At 31.1% G+C, this 21,319-nt stretch overlaps 1 long non-coding RNA gene across 1 annotated transcript in view; it reads left to right on the plus strand.

Annotated features, from left to right (window-relative positions):
* LOC116809502 (uncharacterized) overlaps positions 1–21,319 on the plus strand; it is a 74,745-nt gene that overhangs the window by 11,732 nt on the left and 41,694 nt on the right. Inside the window, exons 3-5 of the long non-coding RNA XR_004369865.2 lie at positions 1,512–1,611; positions 6,149–6,243; positions 7,666–7,710. This is a non-coding gene — a long non-coding RNA (uncharacterized LOC116809502). The remainder of the gene's footprint in view (positions 1–1,511; positions 1,612–6,148; positions 6,244–7,665; positions 7,711–21,319) is intronic.

Consider the following 21,319-nt stretch of genomic DNA (forward strand, 5'->3'; position numbering starts at 1 on the left):
GATCGATGTTGACTGCCCCTTTTTTTTAAACTTTACTTTCCCCACTTATTTTTACAAGCTTAAAAAAGCTGCTATTCAATCTCTCTCCTTCTGCCTGCTGATGTGGAAGTTCCTCTGTATTTTCTGTTCCATGGATGGTTACATTTTTCCTGACCTACAAATAAATATGACTCTAATCATATTTGAAAATAACAGCAGTTTTTTCTCCACTGATACTTTTTCCTATATGATGAAACTTGCTCTATTGTGTTGGCATTCAGTTGGCACTAAGCCCTCACTTGCACCCTCTCAATCTCAGCACCTGTTTGCTTCAGGTGCAAGGAGTCTTTTGATAGAAGGAATGATGGAGAAGACATTAACATTCAGGTCACATCTTCCTAATACATGTTGCAGGGTAGTTTTCAGTTTGAATTTGAAAATTTGATTATATTATCTCTCAAACTTAGACTTCCCATTTTGTATTATTTCCCATGGTATATTGAGGGAGAGGGTAAAGGGAAAGTGGGGAGACTTCATTATTACTTTCTGGAGATGCAGGGAGCACAAAGTAAAAGAAACTGTATAATTAGTTGCAATTAAAAAAATGCCAATATTTGTGAAATAAAATGAAATTTGGGTAGAAAGAGCAGTTAAAATCAGTATACAGTAGCCCCACCAGTCTGTAGTTTCACTTTCTGTGTTTCAAAAAAAGGTGACTACAGTACAATAAGATATTTTGAGAGAGAGGTGCCACATTCACATAATTTTTATTAGAGTATGTTGTTATAATTGTTTTATTTTATTATTGGTTGTTGTTAATATCTTATTGTGCCTAATTTCTAAATTAAAATTTGTCATAGGTACATATGTTTAGGAAACATTGTACAGTATATATTGAGTTTGTACTAACTCTGGTTTCAGGCATCCACTGTGGATCTTAGAATGTATCCCTTGTGGATGAGGAGGGACTGCTGTATTTTGCAGTTCTTTGACAACTGTATATTAGCATTGGTCTAAAAAAGCATCTAATTGTCTTCTTACATAGAGATGGTAAGCTCTGAGATAAGGGTGATAAATTGTTTTTGACAATAAAATATGTTAAAATCTATGAAAGAACATTTTTAATTGCAAATTGACAAAATAGAATCATTACACATTATATTTAAAGATGTGATAATTATATGTCAGTTTTAGAATTTTATGGAATGATTTACATGGTTTCTAATGTACTTATCTTGGGATATAAATAAATTTCAAAAACTTGTGTTTTGTTCATAATATTTTGAATATTTATTTCTCAATGAATTACCTTGCATTTACTCGCATTTAACTTGTATTCTGCCTTTTTGACTATGCTTTCTTTTTTTTTAACTCTGCTTGTTATTTTATTATCTTTTTCTAATCTTAGAAAGTTTAGAATCATTTGCTATTTTGACAATTTCGTTCTTAATATAATTTCCTGTTTCTTTTCCTTTTTCTCATTCTTCTTCTCCTCCTCCTTCTTCTTCTTTTTTTTTTTTTTTCCTTTGAAGATCCGATATTGGTAAAAGTATGCTGAAAGTAAACTTACGTGATAACCCAGCTTCTCACAATACGAGTGGAAGTGTGACCAGGTTGATTTGCCAGAATATGGTACGTACTTGCTACGAATGAGAAATTGGGAAATGGACTTTTGATCTAGCCAGTGTCAGTGCAAATACCATTTTGCTATGTGCTAGGATGTTTGCCAGTTATTTAAAAGTATCTGAACAGAACCATAGGCTAGGAATATTAAAAATCCCTCTGAATTTTACGGGAATCTTGCCCCTATCAATTGGTAATATCAGCAGCTGTAGGACAGATTGACTTGACCAAATAACTATCAACACTACAGCTTTGTCTTATGCTTCCTCTGGCCATCTATGTGAAGAAATCTGTAACCTTTGCTTGCGCCTAATGGCATCTTTCCATCACACACATCCATTGCTTATTATAATTATCATTTTATCAACAACCTAGAAAGAGCAAAGTTCTGGAAGAGCAATATCTTAGGTCGATCTTTTCCCTGATCTAAGACTTGGCACAATGAAACTTTCTCTTTGGCTGTTTTTGGAACTATGATGTTTTTGCTTGAGCTATTTTAATATGAATCTTATCTTTCTTAATAATATTATTAGGTTTCTTAAGAGGATGTGCATATCAACTGTAGTCTTTTGAAGATTTTTGTTCAATAACTTAAATTTATTGAGTGCTTATTTATATGTATTATTATTACTTGAAATAATCACATCATGCTCCTTAATAAGTTGAAGAAGAATTTTATTTTTCTCTGGAGTTTTGTCAGTTTTTTCCCCCAACTTGTTTTCTTTAAAAAAAGTGTGTTCCAAAATAATTTATATAAATTTTGAATTTGTGTTTTGGAAAATTCAATTGAAACTCCAACAAATCTTATATTCCAGGTAGCATTTCTGAGGTAAAAATGTTGGTATATTTTTTCAAAAATTTACCAATTGTTCTAGTCAGATAGTTTTCTCTTTATAAAGTTTGTTTTGCAATAGAGATTTCTTACCAAAAATGATACTTGACAGTTCAGAAAGCTAATATTTTCAACCAATTGTTTCTGAGTTTTGTTGTCTTTTCTTTTATTATCTATATTATATTAATTCTCCAGTTGTATATATTTTGATCTATGAATTTATATTTGATTAAAACTTAGGCTTCATATGTAGTGTTGATGTTGTCTTGCCCATTAATAAAATTGAATGAAATGTAATAAGTTCTCTCGGGTACAAGTCAGTTTTAATGTGTTATATTCTAAAAGTGTTAGGGATTATATTTTAAGTAATTTTTTTCAGAAAATTTTAAAATTTATGGGAAAAGTCTAAAATTTTGCTGTAAACATTTAAGGATAATTACTTTTAATCTCAAGGACAAAAAACAAAACACTGCATGTTCTCACTCATAGGTGGGAATTGAGCAATGAGAACACATGGACACAGGAGGGGGAACATCACACTCCGGGGACTGTTGTGGGGTGGGGGGAGCGGGGAGGGATAGCATTAGGAGATACAACTAATGCTAAATGACGAGTTAATGGTTGCAGCACACCAACATGGCACATGGATACATATGTAACAAACCTGTACGTTGTGCACATGTACCCTAAAACTTAAAGTACAATAATAGAAAATAAAAATAAATTTAAAAAAGAATTTCTCAATCATTGACATGGTAGATTTTTTTTCTCATTCAAGACTGCTTTATTCTAAAAAGCACCTTCATATTATATTTTACATTATAATAAATAATTTGAAAAACTTATCTCTAAAATTTTTCTTTAGTTTGTTTTCCTAAATACATACTTTTACATTTGATCAGTTAAGCCAAACAGCAGCTAGTGGGGAGAGTATGAGGTGATAATCTACCTAATGAGGGGCTTTTCCTTTTGTAGTAGATGTGAATAATTTAATAGAAAATTAGCTGATAATATACGTATAAGTTACTTTGTTTCTCTGTCTGGTATGACAAAATTTCTAAAAGTAATAAATATTTATGCTCCTGGAACTCCAAGGTAAACGGCATTCCAAGAGATGTCCTGCAAAGTCTTTTTCTAACTTCTCAGGCAGTCCCCAGGCCAAACATGCTGCTCTTCCCAAGGGTCATAGACTAAAGACTTACAGCACACACTGACTCCTCTGTTACGACTTTCATCCATTGCAGTTCATGAAAAGTTGTGCCAACTTTGAGATAATGAGAACGTTTCTTTGTGTAATGATTTTCATGTAAAAACACTAAATAAATAAATATGCGATGCTTTGATATTACTGTTTTAGGCAAAGATGTCCTCTCCACTTCACTCAACCATAATTTTTAGTCAGAATATATCGTAGGGAAGAAATTTGGATTTTCCAGCTTGTTGCTTTGTGTACATATCCAAGCTGCAAATACTGAGGTAATATGACACTTCAGAGTGAAATAGCATTTATGCCATGTTCACACGGCTTAAAGCATGCTTACCTTTAGATTTTGTTTTATGCAACAGGTTATTTTCTTGTGCTGTAACTTTTTTAGTACAATTTTAGCGAAAAATGAGTCTACAAAGTTTTTTAATATTAATAAAAAAGTGCTGTAGAAAGAAGAATGTCCTTCCAAAGAATAACTCCCTTACAGCTCTCCTCTACCAACAACAATCTTTTCTCTTTCTCGTCTAGAAAATATAATAAAACTTTGTTATATTTTATGACAATCCATATGTATTTAATTTCAAATTGTTGTTTATTCTTTATGCAAACTTTTTTTAAAGTAAGATAGTTTTTATTCCTATCTATGAACATTGTTTATGTGTTTTGAGTTAGGATTAAACACATCATAATTTTTTTGAATGTTTTAGAATATTCAGTATGAATGTTGAAACCTATTAATATTACATACTACTTATTTGATAAATAATTCACTTTTATTGATTAATTGTTTCATATTTGGCTATTTGAAATTGTCTTTTAGTTGTAACTGCACTCCAATATTCATTAGCTACCTTTTTTAATTTTAAATTTTTTACTTGTTTTCAAAACTTTCACTTTTCAAAGATTTGAAAGTCTTCTGCATATTCAATATAAATATTCCTCTGCTGCCAGATTTGCATGATCAAATGGCACTGAGAAGGCAATGTTTGCCTAGGCTAGAAATGATTGCTCCTTAGACAAAGGACATTTATAGTCATTTAGAGAAAGATCAAATGGAAAGTTTAACAATTTAGAATTGAGAAACTTTAAGGTTACTTAGACTACAGAGAAGTTTTTATCAGGAGGAATATTTTAAAAAATAATTATTTCTGAACCTCCTTTCTGCTCATTCAATATTACAGTAATATCTTTCAGGAATGCCTCTCAATAGATGTATATGAGTGGAATTAAGCTGTTATAGACCTAAAGTTTAATTTTTTGTGTGTTTGCTCAAAAACAGGCAAGAGTACTGAATTGTGTACATTATTAACTAAAAAGTAGCAAGAGCAAAGATGCTTGTCTCTTTCTTCCCCTCTTAAATCTTCATCATCTACAACAGTGTCTGGCATATAGTGTTTATTGAATGAATATTTTTCTCAGTATACTATTTTTATAGCTATTTCTAATTATATATTACATTAAGATAGGCAACAGTAATAGCATTTTACATGGGAATTCCCTTTATATCACAATAAATATGTTAACATATAATTTTTACATTTTGGACTCATATTTACAAGATAAATATTATTACCATTTTAAAAGAGTGAAAAATTTAAAAATTTTCACTTGTTTGTGATAATAGAGCTCTTGTCTTTATAAATAGGCCCAGGAAGCAATTATATTTATTTGTCATTTAATATTCTTTTCTCTGTGCTTAAGTATCTCTTCTGTGATAAGTTCTCATCTCCAACTGGTATTATAAATGTCTTTTATGCTTTTTACTTCAAATTCAGTCCCAACACTTAATCTCTGCAAATTTTCCCACTGCAGTTGGAACCTTTTACTATCTGATTTCAACTCAGTTTAGGTGGCTGGAATCTAATTAAATTCAAATTTATAATGCATCTGTTAGATGCTGAGCTCTGTCCTAGAAACTGAGGGCTCTATAGTTGAAGAGGCATTTGGGGAGACTCATATATACATAAATGACTCTAATATATGAAAGTCTTTGTTCAGTGTTGTAAAACAGCTGTCAACAAAGCCCTCTACTAAAACACAGGGAGCAATTAATTTGAGTGAGAAAGAAAATAGAGAAGGCTTCATTTTCAGACTTTGAGATGACATGTGTAATGAGTATGATATAAGATGGTATATATCACGCACATGAAAATAATTTTGAAAATAAGTGTACTTAAGTCTTTTCCAAAGCCCAATATACGATTCAGTATTCCCAGTAGCGGATCTTTTAATTTTAATAATTTCAGAAAAAAAATGAGATTTTTCAGTATTTTTAAATTAATTTACGTTTATCCCTCTCTAGTTTGCTTGACTTGCTCTTATATTGGATATATTTATTGGTTTCAAAGTATAGGTGGGGAGGATATAATAAATAAATAGAAAACCCTGCCAAAAGTCATTATATGGCATCCAACAAAATATATATTATCTCATAGAATCTACAATGGCCAGAGTCTTGGGTTATTTACCACATCTTCTTCTTTGTTGTTGTTTGGTTTGTTTTTTAGCTGACACAGACAGAAAGAAGAAGATAAGACCTACATCTCTTGGAGGAAACAATTAGTGATTTGGCCTCTATGCTGATCTGAATCGGGTGAAGAATGTAGGGAAGATAATTTGAATCTGAATTGGGTGAAGAATGTAGGGAAGATAATTTGTCTCATTGGTTTTTCTGTTTTTAAATTTTTATTAAAACACTCAATGATTTACTTATGTGTTTTCTATTCTGTTCAATAAGATTGCTCAGTTTTCTCTAGGTGCATACCATTTTAAATAATTTGACAGTTCTTCATGGTAGAGCTTATTCTCATTAAGTGCTTTTGTCAGTTATCAAATAAATGATATGCTTCTTAAAGTAATGTCCTTTGGAGGTCAAATGGTTGTCAAATGAATTCTTTTATCGTCTAAATAATATGTCCTCATAATTTAAAATTTATTTTAGTGGCTAACCACAAAATCACATTAATTGATTATTTCAATATTTGCAGTGCTTAAAAACAATTGCTATAGAGAATGTCAATCAAACACAATATTCTTTGGAAGAATTATGAGGCAAAAGCAGCTACTCTTCTCCAGTGATTGCATTTATTATTTATTTATAATTTAATTTTAAGATAGTTCCATGGGAAACAGTTATTCATTCTAACAAAGAGTAGACAGAATCATAAATAATATAATGCACTAAATTCTGTGCATATTTAAAAATATTTAAGCATATAAAGCAAAATGAGTTTAATATACTTCTATGTATGTATATTACTATGAGGTTTACATTAATAGAACACTTTGCTCTTTATATATAATACCTATTTCCATTATATACCCTCTTTTAGAAATATTAAATGACAGCTAGCTCTGCAATTTTTGTCTCATGGCATTTTTTTCTGATGGAATGTAATTTCTTTAGCAGTATAATGCTATGCAGTGTTTCCTGTGTATTATTTTAGGAAAAAAATTTTAATGTTTTAAATGTCATTTAAAATGACTCATTTTAATGGCTCTGTATTATGAATAATCCTATGCCAAAATTGCATGCTTGTCAAAGAGTTGTGCTACTATAACATGTATATCTCTACGTTTGTATGCATTAAAATGTTTCATTTTCACAATTTTATTAGTGATGAATTTTTTTGATTAGGCATTTCCACAGTCAGGTATACAAGGTCCATTGCCTCTTTTTATTCTGTTTCTTGTTTGCTATAAATATCCCAAGACTATGAATTTAAACATTTATAGTTGCAGATTTCTTTGTTGTATTTTTTTAATTTCAAGTTGTTTCAAGTTTTCCCTCTCTTGATAATTTGGTTTTAATGCATGAATTGCAAATACATTTCTGACTTCTAATATTCATAGTAGTATAGTGTTTTGCTGTATGTAAAATGGAAGTAATTATTTGATATTATATCTATATATAAAATATGTAATATTTAGATTTTTATGATTCAAAGTAATATTTTGTGAAAAATGTAAAGACTTCTTTATGTCAAAGGAAGAAAACATTAAGCAGACTTTTTGCTCATTTCAGTCAACAGAATTTGTGATGAACTTGTTCCACAGAGAGGGAAAGAAGGTAAGAGATGGCTGAACTATATCTGGATAATTTATTGAAAATAAATGAATGGAAATGTAGACATTAAATTAATAAAAGTGTGAGCAGATAAATAAAAAAAATTGTTTATTTGATCTCCTGTACCTCATTCCCCACTCCTAATTTCTAGAGAGACTAGTGAGAACTTTCTCGTATTATTCTTAAAAAGTGAGATGGAATTCAGTCGAATGACATATAGAATGCTAATTGACAATCATATTCAAAATAAAATTTACAAAGAAATCAATACATGTCAGTTATTTGGGCCATTCTAAGCTACCATGTATTTCCTTTTCCTGAATACAAATTTAAGTATGAAAAAAATACATGAAATACAAAGGCTTCTCACTTCTTAAGTCATACAAATGTTTAATGTTTATTTCAAACAGTTGCATTTTCTGAAAATAGCTTTATCAATAAGATTTTCAGGTAAGTTTTTATTAAAATACTACAAAAATCTATTGCAATGGTAACTTATCCATGTAATTTTGTTATATTGGAGAAAACGATTTTTATCAAATTATCCAGAATTACGTGAAGTGAATGCTAGGTTCTTGGTTTTAACGTAATTCAGAAAAGAGAAAGGTATCTTTAGAATTAAATAATAAAACGGTGCGGGGAATATACTTAACAATATTTCTCAAATGTGTTAAATCACTTGCTAACTTTTCTTTTGTGGAATATCTAATAGTTTTATTTTTGTTTCACCCCATGCCAGTATGAATCTGAGTTATGAAAAACATGGTTAGTGATATTTGAATATTTTTGTTTTCAATATCATCCAAGGTTCTTCCAACATTTTGTGAATAAATACAAAGAAAATTAAGTTATTTTTGAACTACCATGTCAATAACATACCTAGAAAACTTTTTTCAATCAATTTAAAATGTTAAAGTTTCCATGAATGTTACTGAAACTACCCTATTCCTAATGTTACTATTGTTAATAACAGTGATAATATTAATACTGTTAAAAACGGTAATGATATTATATCACATTAATACAAAAACAATGCAACAAATATAGCTTGTTTTTCATGAAATGATACTAAAATTTAAGCTGGAACAGAGGGTTTTGGCATTTGTTAAAATAATAAATAAAAGCATATTTTTTAGTCTTCACAGTTTCTATTTTATGTAAATGTTAGATCAAGTCAACAAAACTCTGTAAAGAAAGGGTTAATTTTATTGTATGGGGGACTTCAATCATAATAGTGCGGTCTACTGATAATAGAATTGTATATGCAACATTTCTAAGCAAAGTAAAAATGAAGAATAACATATGATATACTTTGAAAGAAGAAGAGTTTAGGAAACTATTGCAAGCAAATAAGCTTTGATAAAGGTTATTCCTGCATGTAACAACACAATTAAAGATCAGCAATTTCAGTAAGTGGCATAATCAATATCGTATTTGTTTGCTAGGCACCAAAGACTTTAAATACATTAAAAAAATTAAACAGGTGCTTTGGTATTCACTGGGAAAATAATTTCAAAAACACTTTTTCTATTAAGTAATCTCTTGCTTTGGTACACTCAGTTATAATGTCCAAATAAATCCACAATTCTATAAAGTCAAGCATTATCTTCTTTCGGAGAATGGAAGAATAAATGTACCAAATAAACTCACCCTACAATTTTCACTATTCAGAATATGTATGAGCTACTAAAAGCTGCATATAAAATTACTATACGGAGTTGGATATGTAAATAAACATGATAGAGTTTAATAAAATCACAAAAGCAAGTTTTAGAATAGTTGAAGATCCGTTTAAAATACATTTGTCTTAACCAAAAGAGTTCCTGCTTCCACAAACACATATAAAGAATACTTTGGTGGCCAAATACACATACATTGACAAACACACATCACGCAACCACAAACACATGCATGCACATACACACACACAATTAATGCAACTTTTTTGCACATTACCATTTAATACATTTTGAATATTTAGTGATGACTATATTTGTATATTTAAAATGTCAATTATAATGGAACATAATGGGTTCAATAAAGGCGAGACAGTAGAAATATTTGAGTTGTATTGTCATGAGTATTTCTTTAAAATAATAATTGAATATTTTAATATGAATCCGCCTACTACTTGCTCACATGATTTTTACATAGTTTGTGATATGTGTCCCCAACCAAATCTTATCTCAAATTGTAATCCCATGTGTCAAAGAAGGGACCTCCTAGGAGATGATTAGATCACAGGGGCTGTTTCCCCTATGCTGTTCTCATGGTAGCCAGTGAGTTCTCACAAGATCTGATGGTTTAAAGTGTATAGATTTCTTCTCTCTCTCTCCTGCCTTGCCATGGTAAGATGTATTTTGTTTCGCCTTCTGCCACAATTGTAAGTTTCCTGAGGAGTCAATTACACCTCTTTTCTTTTAAATTACCCAGTCTCAGATAGTTCTTTATAGCAGTGTGAAAATAGACTAATACAGTTTGCATCTCAACATATCACATGGTCAGTTAGGAAAAGTAAAAGAAATTAAGATGTGCTCAATTGTATAGGCAGTCTTACGTATGCAATTCAGTAGACAGGTTACTGAAAATTTTACATAAAATAGGTAACAGCATTTTGGTCCCAAGTTTTTTTGATAAATTAATCATTTTGATCCTGTTGGCCATCTTTAATTTGATCCCCAATTTCCTTTCAATGTTAATATTTTACAGTTTGACTCTCATGATAGTTCATCTCTTTCTTCCTTTATGCAAATATTTATTATGGACCTTTAATGTTTTGGGAATATTTCTAACCCTATACTGGTGAACAAGATGGATAAAGTATATACCATCATGGAACATACATTTAAGTGTGGGGCAAACAAACATAATTTTCTGTGTCTCTGTTGCAAAGTCTTTTTTATTTGTTCATTTCTTCTTTTCCCTTCTTTTCTTTTCTTTATTCAACCCTTTACAAATGTAAAAACCATTCTTAGTTCATGGGCCATACAAAAAAATAGGTTATAGGCCATATTTGGCACAACAGGCTGTAGTTTGCCAACACTTGTTACAGTTCAATGGTGTCACAATGTTTGGTTTTGGTTGTCATTATAAAGATAGGGAAACTTATTGGCAAAGGGACAAACATGTCAGACATCCTATAAATAATAGAACAATCTCAGAAAATAAAGATTATAATTGAATGTCCAATAAGACTTTGAGTTATCCTAATGCCAGTCATTAAAGTGAAATATTTGATAATAGTGACATGTATCAAAATACAACTTTATCTTAGAAATTAACACGAATTATGTTTGCAAGATTTTAAAATTCATTAAAATTTCAAAGAATAAAACTAAGAATAGTATTTTTTGTTGCTGTTATTAGGAGTCATTACAAAAAATTGTTCATCAGAAACTGCATATGGAAATCAATTTACAAATACGATGTACTTGCATCAGTCTGCATTTATAACTATCACATTCACTATAATTTTTTTAAGAATAAAATTATATTTTTTGTTTCTTCTAATATTCTATTATTTTATTTTAAATTACTCTTGTTTTATTTTCCTCTATGTAACAGTCAAGAAATCATATGCACACCCACCTACACATACAGGCAAAGGCAATTATAAGTATTTTATGTTGTTTCTGAATTTCATTTTATAATAGGAGTTTGATTAATTTAATTTAAGCCAGATTCTGTCTTGGTTGTTTTATATTATCAAAAAATGACATGGTGAAAGTAAAAGAAAGAAAAATGATGAATTTCTACGTTTGATTATTCTATATGTGTGTGTGCATACACATATACACACAGTCAGGCGTGTGCGACCATGCCTGGCCAATTTATTTCTTTTTCTTTCTTAGAGACAGAGTCTTCCTATGTTGTTGAACATATATTTTAAGACATATGTTTTTCGGTGATTACACAGAATTGATTAGAATTTGAATGATTTGCCCAGTAAGTTTGCTCATCAAAATCAGTGAGAAGCAAAATGTTATCTAATATGCGTTTGGCAATATGGTTTTGCAAACTATTTAGTCCTTACTCTGTGTTCAGTTTTCTGAACCCCTCTGAAGTTAGGTCGCTTTTCTAATTTCACCCATTAACTTATTTAAACTTTACTTTCTTACTAGCATTTGTGAAACATACAGTTGTAATGTTTTAAGCATTAGGGACACTATCACAAAAGTTATCATCTTAAAATCATACATGACTAGTGAATGACAGGTAATGTGAGTTGAAAATAAAAGCTATCCACTTTCATATGTAAGTGGTAACTTTAACGTTCATTTTATCTTTAACTCATAAAAAAATAGCTGCTTCCCTGAGACAGGATAAATAAGATCATCTAACAGTAAGTTCAAGCTTGTTTCTTTCTATCCAAATAGTTTATTATGTGGTTAGATACTTCCACATTAAATTGTGGGGGTTTTGTTGAGGTTAGTATAATATCTTACTTAGGGTGAAGCCCTCTAGTGACCTCAAGAGAGATGGAATTACAAGAAAGTTTAGAGACAAAGAGCCATTATGTGAAAAAGAATATCAACTAACAAGTCTCAAGTGTTTAAAAAATACCTAATACTCTGAAGTTTATGAGGTCAGATTCTTTTAGAATTCTTTTCTTCTTCAGTTGGCATTGAAAAGGAAATAGTACATTTCCAGGTGCTCTTGAAATTATCCTTGTGACTCTAAACTTCTAAATGGAATCAGTTTAATATTCAATCCTAAAATGAAAATTGTGTTTATTCTTTCAATAATGCTACATCAGACATTTTTCTAGGTCCTAGGTATGAATCCGGGAACAAGAAAACGAGGTTTCTGATCTTGTAGAATGTGTATTCTAATATATATGGTGGGAGATGGTGATAGGAAGACAATCAACAAATACATATATTATTTTAAAAATTAAGTTTAATGCTAAGTGCTAAGAAAAAAAGTACATATGAGAGGATGGAAGGCCTGGTAATTGGTCTGGGAGTCTTCATTGGATCATCAACGTTTTAGCTTAGACATGAAATGCAAGAGAGAACCAGCCATATAGCAAGGCATCCAGGCAGAGGGAACTGCCAACGCAAATGTCAAGGCAGAAAAAATAAATTTTTGAATTGTTTTAGAAATGCAAGGGCCTGTGAAGTTTCAGGTCAGTGACTAAAGTTGACAGAGGTAGGTTCGAAGTGTTTTTGGAAAGGTAAGGGGTGAGATTACAAAGGAGATTGAAGAGTTAAATAAAGAGTTTAGATTTCAAGTAAAACAGAAATTTACCAGAATACTTTGAGCAGTTGAGTATCATGATCCAGAAATGACACAGAGAAATTTTTATAATAATAAAAGAATAAAAAGCCTATGGAAGAGGCTATTGCTGTTACCCAAACCAAAGAGAAATGTGACATAGTTGGAATGGTAGCTGTGGATAGGGATTGAATTATAATTTTGGTTTTAGAGTAGCCAAAATGTACACACACAAGAAATACATAAGCTCCATAAAAGTAAAAAATATATCAGTTTATAAATGTTTGTTGAATGAATGTATAGTTTAGATATGGGTATTAAGGGAAAAAGATAATTCAACAATACCTCCTAGGTTGGGGACTCGAAACTGTGGCAGATGATGCCATTTATTAAGGAGGATACAAGACTGACTTGTAGTCCTTTAATATTAATAGTCTGTAGCTGCTATTCCATTGTCTTCTGTCTTCTAATATTGAAGACACTGGAACTCACAAACATGTTTTAAATGTATAGACAATTTTTTCTTTTGCCTGGAAGCTCCTTAGATTTTCAGTTTGTATTAACAGCTCATATATTTTATCAGGGTATGGTTAGTTATAACATTTGTCACAACAATCTTCTCTGGAACTAGATTGACTCTAAAAACTAGAAGACTCATACCTAAAAGTAGTTTATCCCATAATTTACAGGTGAGAATTAAAAATGGAAGTTCTTGAACTAAAAGACAGAATAACAAAAAAGTGTTATTTTTTAACAAATGGATGAACATAACATTTATGAATATAACTGAATATAAATAAGATATAATCAGAAATGTGTCTTTAGTCATAGTATTTATTGAATTTATTTTATATATAACTTACATAAATAATAACATTTTAAATAGTATTTATTTTATATATAATTTTAAATGCTCTGGGGACATGAATATACACGTATAAAAACTGAACACTTTATTATATTAATATGTCAAACATTACACAAATTGTTAAGATCTTATACAGGCATATCTCATTTTATTGTAATTTGCTTTCTTGCACGTAGCAGATACTGAGTTTTACAAATCGAAGATTTGTGCCAACCGTGCATCCAGCAAGCCTATCTGTACCATTTTTTCAACAGCATGAGCTCACTTGGTGTCTCTGTTATATTTTGATAATTCTTGCAGTATTTCAAACTTTTTCATTATTATTATATCTGTTATGCTGATCTGTGATAAGTGATCTTTGATGTTCCTATTATAATTGTTTTGGGTTGTTATGAACCATACCCATACTAGATGGCAAACTTAATCAATACATTTGTGTGTTCTGACTGCTCCACCAACCGGTCATTTCCCAATTTCTCTCCCATTCATCATGCTTTTTTTTATTTCCTAAGACAGACGATATTGAAATTATGCCAACTAATAACACTACAATACCTCCAAATGTTCAAGTGAAAGGAAGAGCCACATGTCTCTCATTTTAAATCAAAAGCTAGACATGATTAAGCTTAGTAAGGAAGGTTCTTTGAAATCTGAGATAGGCTGAAAAGTAGATCTCTTGCATCAGTTAGCCAAGCTGTGACTGCAAAGAAAAAGTTCTTGAAGAAAATTTAAAATGATATTCCCACGAACACATGAATGATAAAAGAGCAAAAGAGCCTTATTGTTGATGTGGAGAAAGTTTTAGTGGTCTGAATAGAAGTTAAATCAGCCATAACATTCCCCTAATTAAAAGCTTAATTCAGAGCAAGGCCCTAACTCTCTTCAATTCTATGAAGACTGAGAGAAGTAAGGAAGCTCCAGGAAAAAATGTGTGAGGCTAGCAGGAGCTGGTTCATGAAGTTGAAAGAAAGAAGCTGTCTCTATAACATAAAAGTGCAAAGTGAAGCAGCAAATACTGATGTAGAAGGTGTAGCAAGTTTTCAGGGAGACCCAGCTAAGATAATTGATGCAGGTGGCTACACTAAACAACAGATTTTCAATGTAAACAAAACAGCCTTATGTTGGAAGATGCCATCTAGAACTTTTATACCTAAGAGATGTTAATACCTGCCTTCAAAGCTTCAAAGGAGTGGCTCTCTTATTAGAAACTAATGCAGCTGGAGACTTTAAGTTGAATCCAATCCTCATGCAATTACACAAATTCTAAGAACCTTAAAAATTATGCTAAACTGTCTTCCTATGCTTTATAAATGGCAGAATAAATCCTGAATGGTAGCAAATCTGTTTACAGCATGGTATACTGAATATTTTAAGCTCAGTGTTGAGACCTACTACTTAGAAAAACACCATTATTTTCAATATATTACTGCTCATTAACAAGCACCTAGTCAGCCAAGAACTATGATGGAGATGGACAGGGAGATTAATGCTATTTTCATGCCTGCTAATACAACACTGGTTCTGCAGCCCAGGTATCAAGAAGTAATTTTGACTTTCAAGTCTTATTATTTAAGAAGTACATTTAATAAGACTATAGCTGCCATAGATAGATTCCTCTAATGGCTCTGGGCAAAGTAAACTGAAAATCTGGTGGAAAGGAGTCACCATCCCTGATGTCATTAAGAACATTCATGATTCATGGGAAGAAGTTAAAATACCAACATAAACAACAACTTAGAAAAAGTTGATTCCAATCCTCATGGATAACTCTGAAGGATTCTTCAAGACTTTAGTGGAGAAAGTAACTGTAGAAGTGGCGGACAAAGCAAGAGAACTAGAATTAGAAGTAGAACCTGGAGATGTTACTAAACTGCTGCAGTCTCATGAGAAAATTGAATGGATGAGAAATTCCTTCTTATGAATAGCAAAGAAAGTTGTTTCTTGAGATAGAATCTAATCCTGGTAAAGGTGCTATGAACATTGCTGAAATAACAACAAAGGACTTATAATATTCCATACTCTTAGTTGATAAAGCTGTGGGAGGGTTTGAGAGGACTGATTCCAGCTTTGAAAAATGCTGTACTCTAAGTAAAATGCTATCAAACAGCATTGGATGCTACAGAGAAATCTTTTATGAAAGGAAGGGTCCATCAATGTGGCAAACTTTGTTGTTGTCTTGTCTTAATAGATTGCTATAGCCAACTCAACCTTCAGGAAACACCACCCTGATCAGTCAGCAGTCATAAATGTTAAGGCAAAATCCTCCACTAGCAAAAAGTTTAGGACTCGTGGGAGGTTCAGATGATCAATAACATTTCTTAGCAATAAAGCATTTTAAAATTAAGTATATATATTGTTTTGTAGGCAAAATAGCATTGCACATATAGACTACTATATAATGTAAACATAACTTCTATATGCACTTAGAAATCAGAAAATCTGTGTGACTTGCTTTATTGTGATATTTGGTTTATTGCAGTGTTCTGGTACTGAAACCGTATCTTTGAGGTACGCCTGTATATCGAATAAGTAAAGAACACGAAAAATGGCATGTCCATGTAAAATGTTAAAGTAGGTACTGGATCTTCATTGGTGGTTCCCTATTGGTAGAAAACAATACATTCTTCAATTCCCTGGCCATAATTATTATTTCAGTTATGGGCCAGTGGCCAATTCTGGCCAATGAGAGTGAGAAAATCTCACTTAATAGAAGTCACTAGATATATCTCACACTGAATGTAAAAGAAAAAAAAATGCCTCTAAATCGAAGCAGACTTAAGATGAAGTTAAAAATCATAGAAAACAGTGCAAAGATTTAAAAAAATTCATCCTTATAATATCTTTTATCAACTATATCAAAAATTGTGAAGAATGTCCTCATATATCTTTCAAAACAGCTATATGTTTATTTCAGATTTTCAGTTTTATTAATATGTATATACACATATACACACAAATAATTTTCATATGTATGTGTGTAAAGAGAGAGAGAGAGTTATGAGAAAAAAACTCCTTGGCCAAATATGAAAGAAATAAAATAGATATAATGTCACTATAGAAAATAATTTTAAAAAGTGAAAGAGAAAAAAATAAAATAGAAAGGCTTTTTAAAACATATTATGAGAGATGTAGGAAATATAAACATGGAACATAACAAAGATAGGAAGTTTTCAAAGAAGATAAAGAATATCTTCTTTGAGTACCTATCCCTTCAATATATGTACTCAAAGAAATAATTAGACTAGGTCTGCCTACAATGTTTCTTTCTTTAATGAATTATATCTCATTTTATAGAAAAAAATCTATGTCTAATAATTATTTTAGCTTTTCTCAATGTTCAAGCTTGTCATCTATTTCAAATAACACAAAGGATAAAAACATACTTTGAATAAGCTTAAAGTTATTGAAAACTTCTACTGGAATTACTTCAATATATTCTTTGTATATTTGGTAAATATGATGTGTGTTTCATTATGGTAAGATGTCTAAGGAAACTATTGGTTTATATAAAACACTTAAAAATAATACCAAATGAACAACAAATTTACCTCTTCTTGAGATGGTAAGCTTACTATTACCTTTGAAAAAGATATTTAAAATGTATGCTGTGTAGAAATATAATGGCATGCTTGCATAATAAGGGCTTAATTAGATTGTATACTATAGTAAAGTGTTAAAATATAGTTGTTGCAAGATGTATTCTAAATAAGGAAATAGTAAAAAAAGATGTGCTCTTCACTAACAAAATACCACTATTCTATTCTGGCTTTAACAGACACCATATTCCACATCCAGAATAAAATTAGTGCAAAGTGCCATATTTTCCAAGTATAAAACATGACTAGAATGACTCCAGAGCTTCAGTAGTAGTTTCTTTGCTGTCAGCAAAATCAGCGGGGGCTGCAGCCAAAAGCACTGGAGCTAGTTAACAACATAAATGTTTCTAGAAAAGAACATATTCTGAAGTAAGATATTTTAGTTCAACATTCTTCAAAATTTACCTTCTATATATGGATTTGAGTAAGGCTTGACTTTAGAGGTTGCTAAATAGAATATAAGCGGATTGGAGATTCTCTATATGTAGACAAGTGATTAATCACAATAATTAAAGTCAGTCTGTTGAAAGACACCTCAGGTGGTGCAACTATCTCACTCCAATGTATGTTGTACTTTGCTTTAAAAAAGAATTAACCTTTTGAATATAAACAAATGTGCAGCCTATTTTCTAAGAAATCCTGTTTTATAATGAATATTTTTTGTATATATTTATATATATACATAAATGGAATAACCTATATTTTAATAATTACATAAACCATTTTATAAATCAAGAGAGGAACACTAAATTTACTATAAGCAGAAGGACAATGAAAACAGTTGCCATATATGTGTGTGTATATATATATATGTGCTATGGAATACTATTCAGCCAAAAAAGGGTGAAATCATGTCTTTTGAAGCAACCTGAATGGAACTGAAAGCCATTATCTTGAGTGAAATAACTCAGGAACAGAAAGTAAAATACTGCATATTCTCACTTATAAGTGGGAGCTAAATAGTGTGTACATATGGACACAGAGAGCAGAATAATAGACATTGGAGACTCAGAAAGGTGGGAGGGTGAGAGGAGGGTCAGCAATGAGAAATGACCTAATGGATACAATATGCACTATTCAGATGGTGATTACACTAAAAGCCCAGACATCACTACTATGCAATGTATCTGTCTAAGAAAACTGTACTTGTATCCCCAAATCAATAAAAGAAATAATTTTTAAAAATAAATAAATTTGTATGCTTAGTAACAGAACTACTTTTAAAGAATAAAAACTATGTTTTTAATATAGTAAGTGTCTCAAATTCCAGGAACCAATATTTATTGATTTATATTATTGAAATCCTCAATTACATTTGTGACAATATGTCAGAATCTCCGAATTTTTTAACTGTTTTTATGTGCCTGTAGGTAATTTCATCTTGAATTTTTGACATTTTAATATAATTATTAGCAGTCATCAAATGGTTACCTTTTTATAATGATAATGCTATCTAGTATATAGTGCCAATAAATATTAGTTTTATTACTATTATTAGTGCAATAAAATATGAATTTATAAGATGCAGTGTGGGTTTAGGGTAAGAAACACAGGAGTCTACAGAGATGGAGAGGAATGCAGTATGGATATGAATGTAGATATTGATGTAGTCATAGGCATAGAAATAGATATAAAAGGACATAGACACTGATTAGATGTAGATAAAGATATAGACATGGGAATAGATGTAGGTATAAATATGTGAATGAGATATTGGTCAAATAGATAGAGACATTGATATAGTGTATTAGTTCATTTTCACACTGCAGATAAAGACATAGCTGAAACTGGGAACAAAAAGAGGTTTAAATGGACTTATAGTTCCACATAGCTGGGGAGGCCACAGAGTCATGCCCCATCAAAAAGTGAACGAAGTATATGAACAGACATTTGTCAAAAGAAGACATTTATGTGGCCAAGAAACATATGAAAAAAGCTCATAATCACTGGTCATTAGAGAAATGCAAATCAAAACCACAATGAGATACCACCTCATGCTAGTTAGAATGTGATCATCAACTGATACCATCTCATACCAGTCAGAATGGTGATTATTAAAATGTCAAGAAACAACTGATGCTGGTGAAGCTGTGGAGAAATCGGAGCACTTTTACACTATTCGTGGGAATGTAAATTAGTTAATCCATTGTGGAACGCAGTGTGGCAATTCCTCAAGGATCTAGAACCAGAAATACCACTTGACCGAGTAATCCCATTACTGGGTGAATACCCAAAGGAATGGAAATCATTCTGTTACAAAGATACATGCACACATTTGTTTATTGCAGCAATATTCACAATAGAAAAGACATGGAACCAACTAAAATGCCTACTAATGATAGACTGAATAAAGAAAATTTGGTACATACACACCGTGATATACTAGGCAGACATAAAAAGGAATACGATCATGTTCTTTAAAGTGATATGGATGAAGGTATAAGCCATTATCCTCAGCAAACTAACACAAGAATAGGAAACCAAACACGGCATGTACTTATCATAAGTGAGAACTGAACAATAAGAACACAGGGACACAGGGAGGGGGACAACACACACCAGGGCCTGTTGTGCTGAGCTGAAGGGAGGAAAAGTATCAGGACAAATAGTTAATGCATGTGACTGGTTGATAGGGGCAGCAAACAACGATGGCACACGTTTACCTGTATAACAAACCTGCACATTCTGGACATGTATCCCAGAACTTAAAGTCAAGTCAATTAAAAAACAAAAACAAATGTTACCCCAAACTCCAAGCAAGCTGGGAAATACAGCCTATCAGTAAACACAGGATGAAGAAAAAATGAGTTCTTTGGACAGAAAGAGAGTCTCTGCCTAAATCTCCTTAATCATGTGTAGAAGATTTAAAATAACTGTGCATACAAAATAATAATAAATTACATCAGTATCTCAAAATAAACTCAATTCATCCTTTATAAATTAACATGAAAATATCTCCTAATATCTTTATATATAATAAAATGAAATAAAGTTGTCTATTTTGAGAAATAAAAATAGAAATAAATTCAATAGTTAACACCTTTCTAAGAAAATTAAAGTATATTTTGGTCACAGTGGATGGATATATGTCATTCCATATTGACTTTACTAAGTCTATACATAGTAAAGTGAAAGAAACATTTATGACAATTTTATAAAACATATATTTGGCTATTCAATGAAGAAATAAATCCAATTAATCACTGGCATTATATTCAAAGTTTCATTTCAAAAATGATTTCTAAGTATTCTTTTAGTGGTGCAAAGAATCTTTATGTATAAATATTAACATGGATTTATATAGCCAAGGGGTTAGCTTTTGAAAAAACAATCTCCTGTACCTAAACACAGCAGTGATATATGAAATATAAAAAAAGGTTAACTAAGCAGACATTGCTGGGAGTAAAACCACCGTAACTTACCTGTGGATTAGAAACATAAAGCAAATATAAAACATTAAACCAGAGTTGATAAAATAAACTTGCTACAACGTGAGTCGAAAGTAAGCAGTTATGACCAAAATAAGGCTACTTTGGTGTAAGGAGAAACACAAATATTTATTTTAGACAGCAAACAAGAGGAAGTTTCATTGTTAAAAGCTCGAGGTAAGAATGGAGTTACCCTCATTAAAGAGGGTAAATATTATTATTAGTTTTGCCTTTTATTACTATTATCTGCTAATTGAGGTTGTAATTTAATTCAAAATTATTCACCAAGAAGGCAGAAAAAAAATCAACCTTATTACTAGCAATTAAGCAAAAGCACCTTCACTCACTGCTTCCCTGCATGTATTCCCACACCTTTAACTATCCATGGGAAGAGTCATTCCTAATTGATATCAATGGCATGATTTTGAATTCAGAGTCCAAAAGAACAGGTGGAAGTAATGGCAAAATGAGTAAAGAGTGAGGAGTGAGTGAAAGGGGGGAGG

Source organism: Hylobates moloch, unplaced genomic scaffold (assembly GCF_009828535.3).
Source record: "Hylobates moloch isolate HMO894 unplaced genomic scaffold, HMol_V3 SCAFFOLD_1, whole genome shotgun sequence".
Classification (NCBI taxonomy): Eukaryota; Metazoa; Chordata; class Mammalia; order Primates; family Hylobatidae; genus Hylobates; species Hylobates moloch.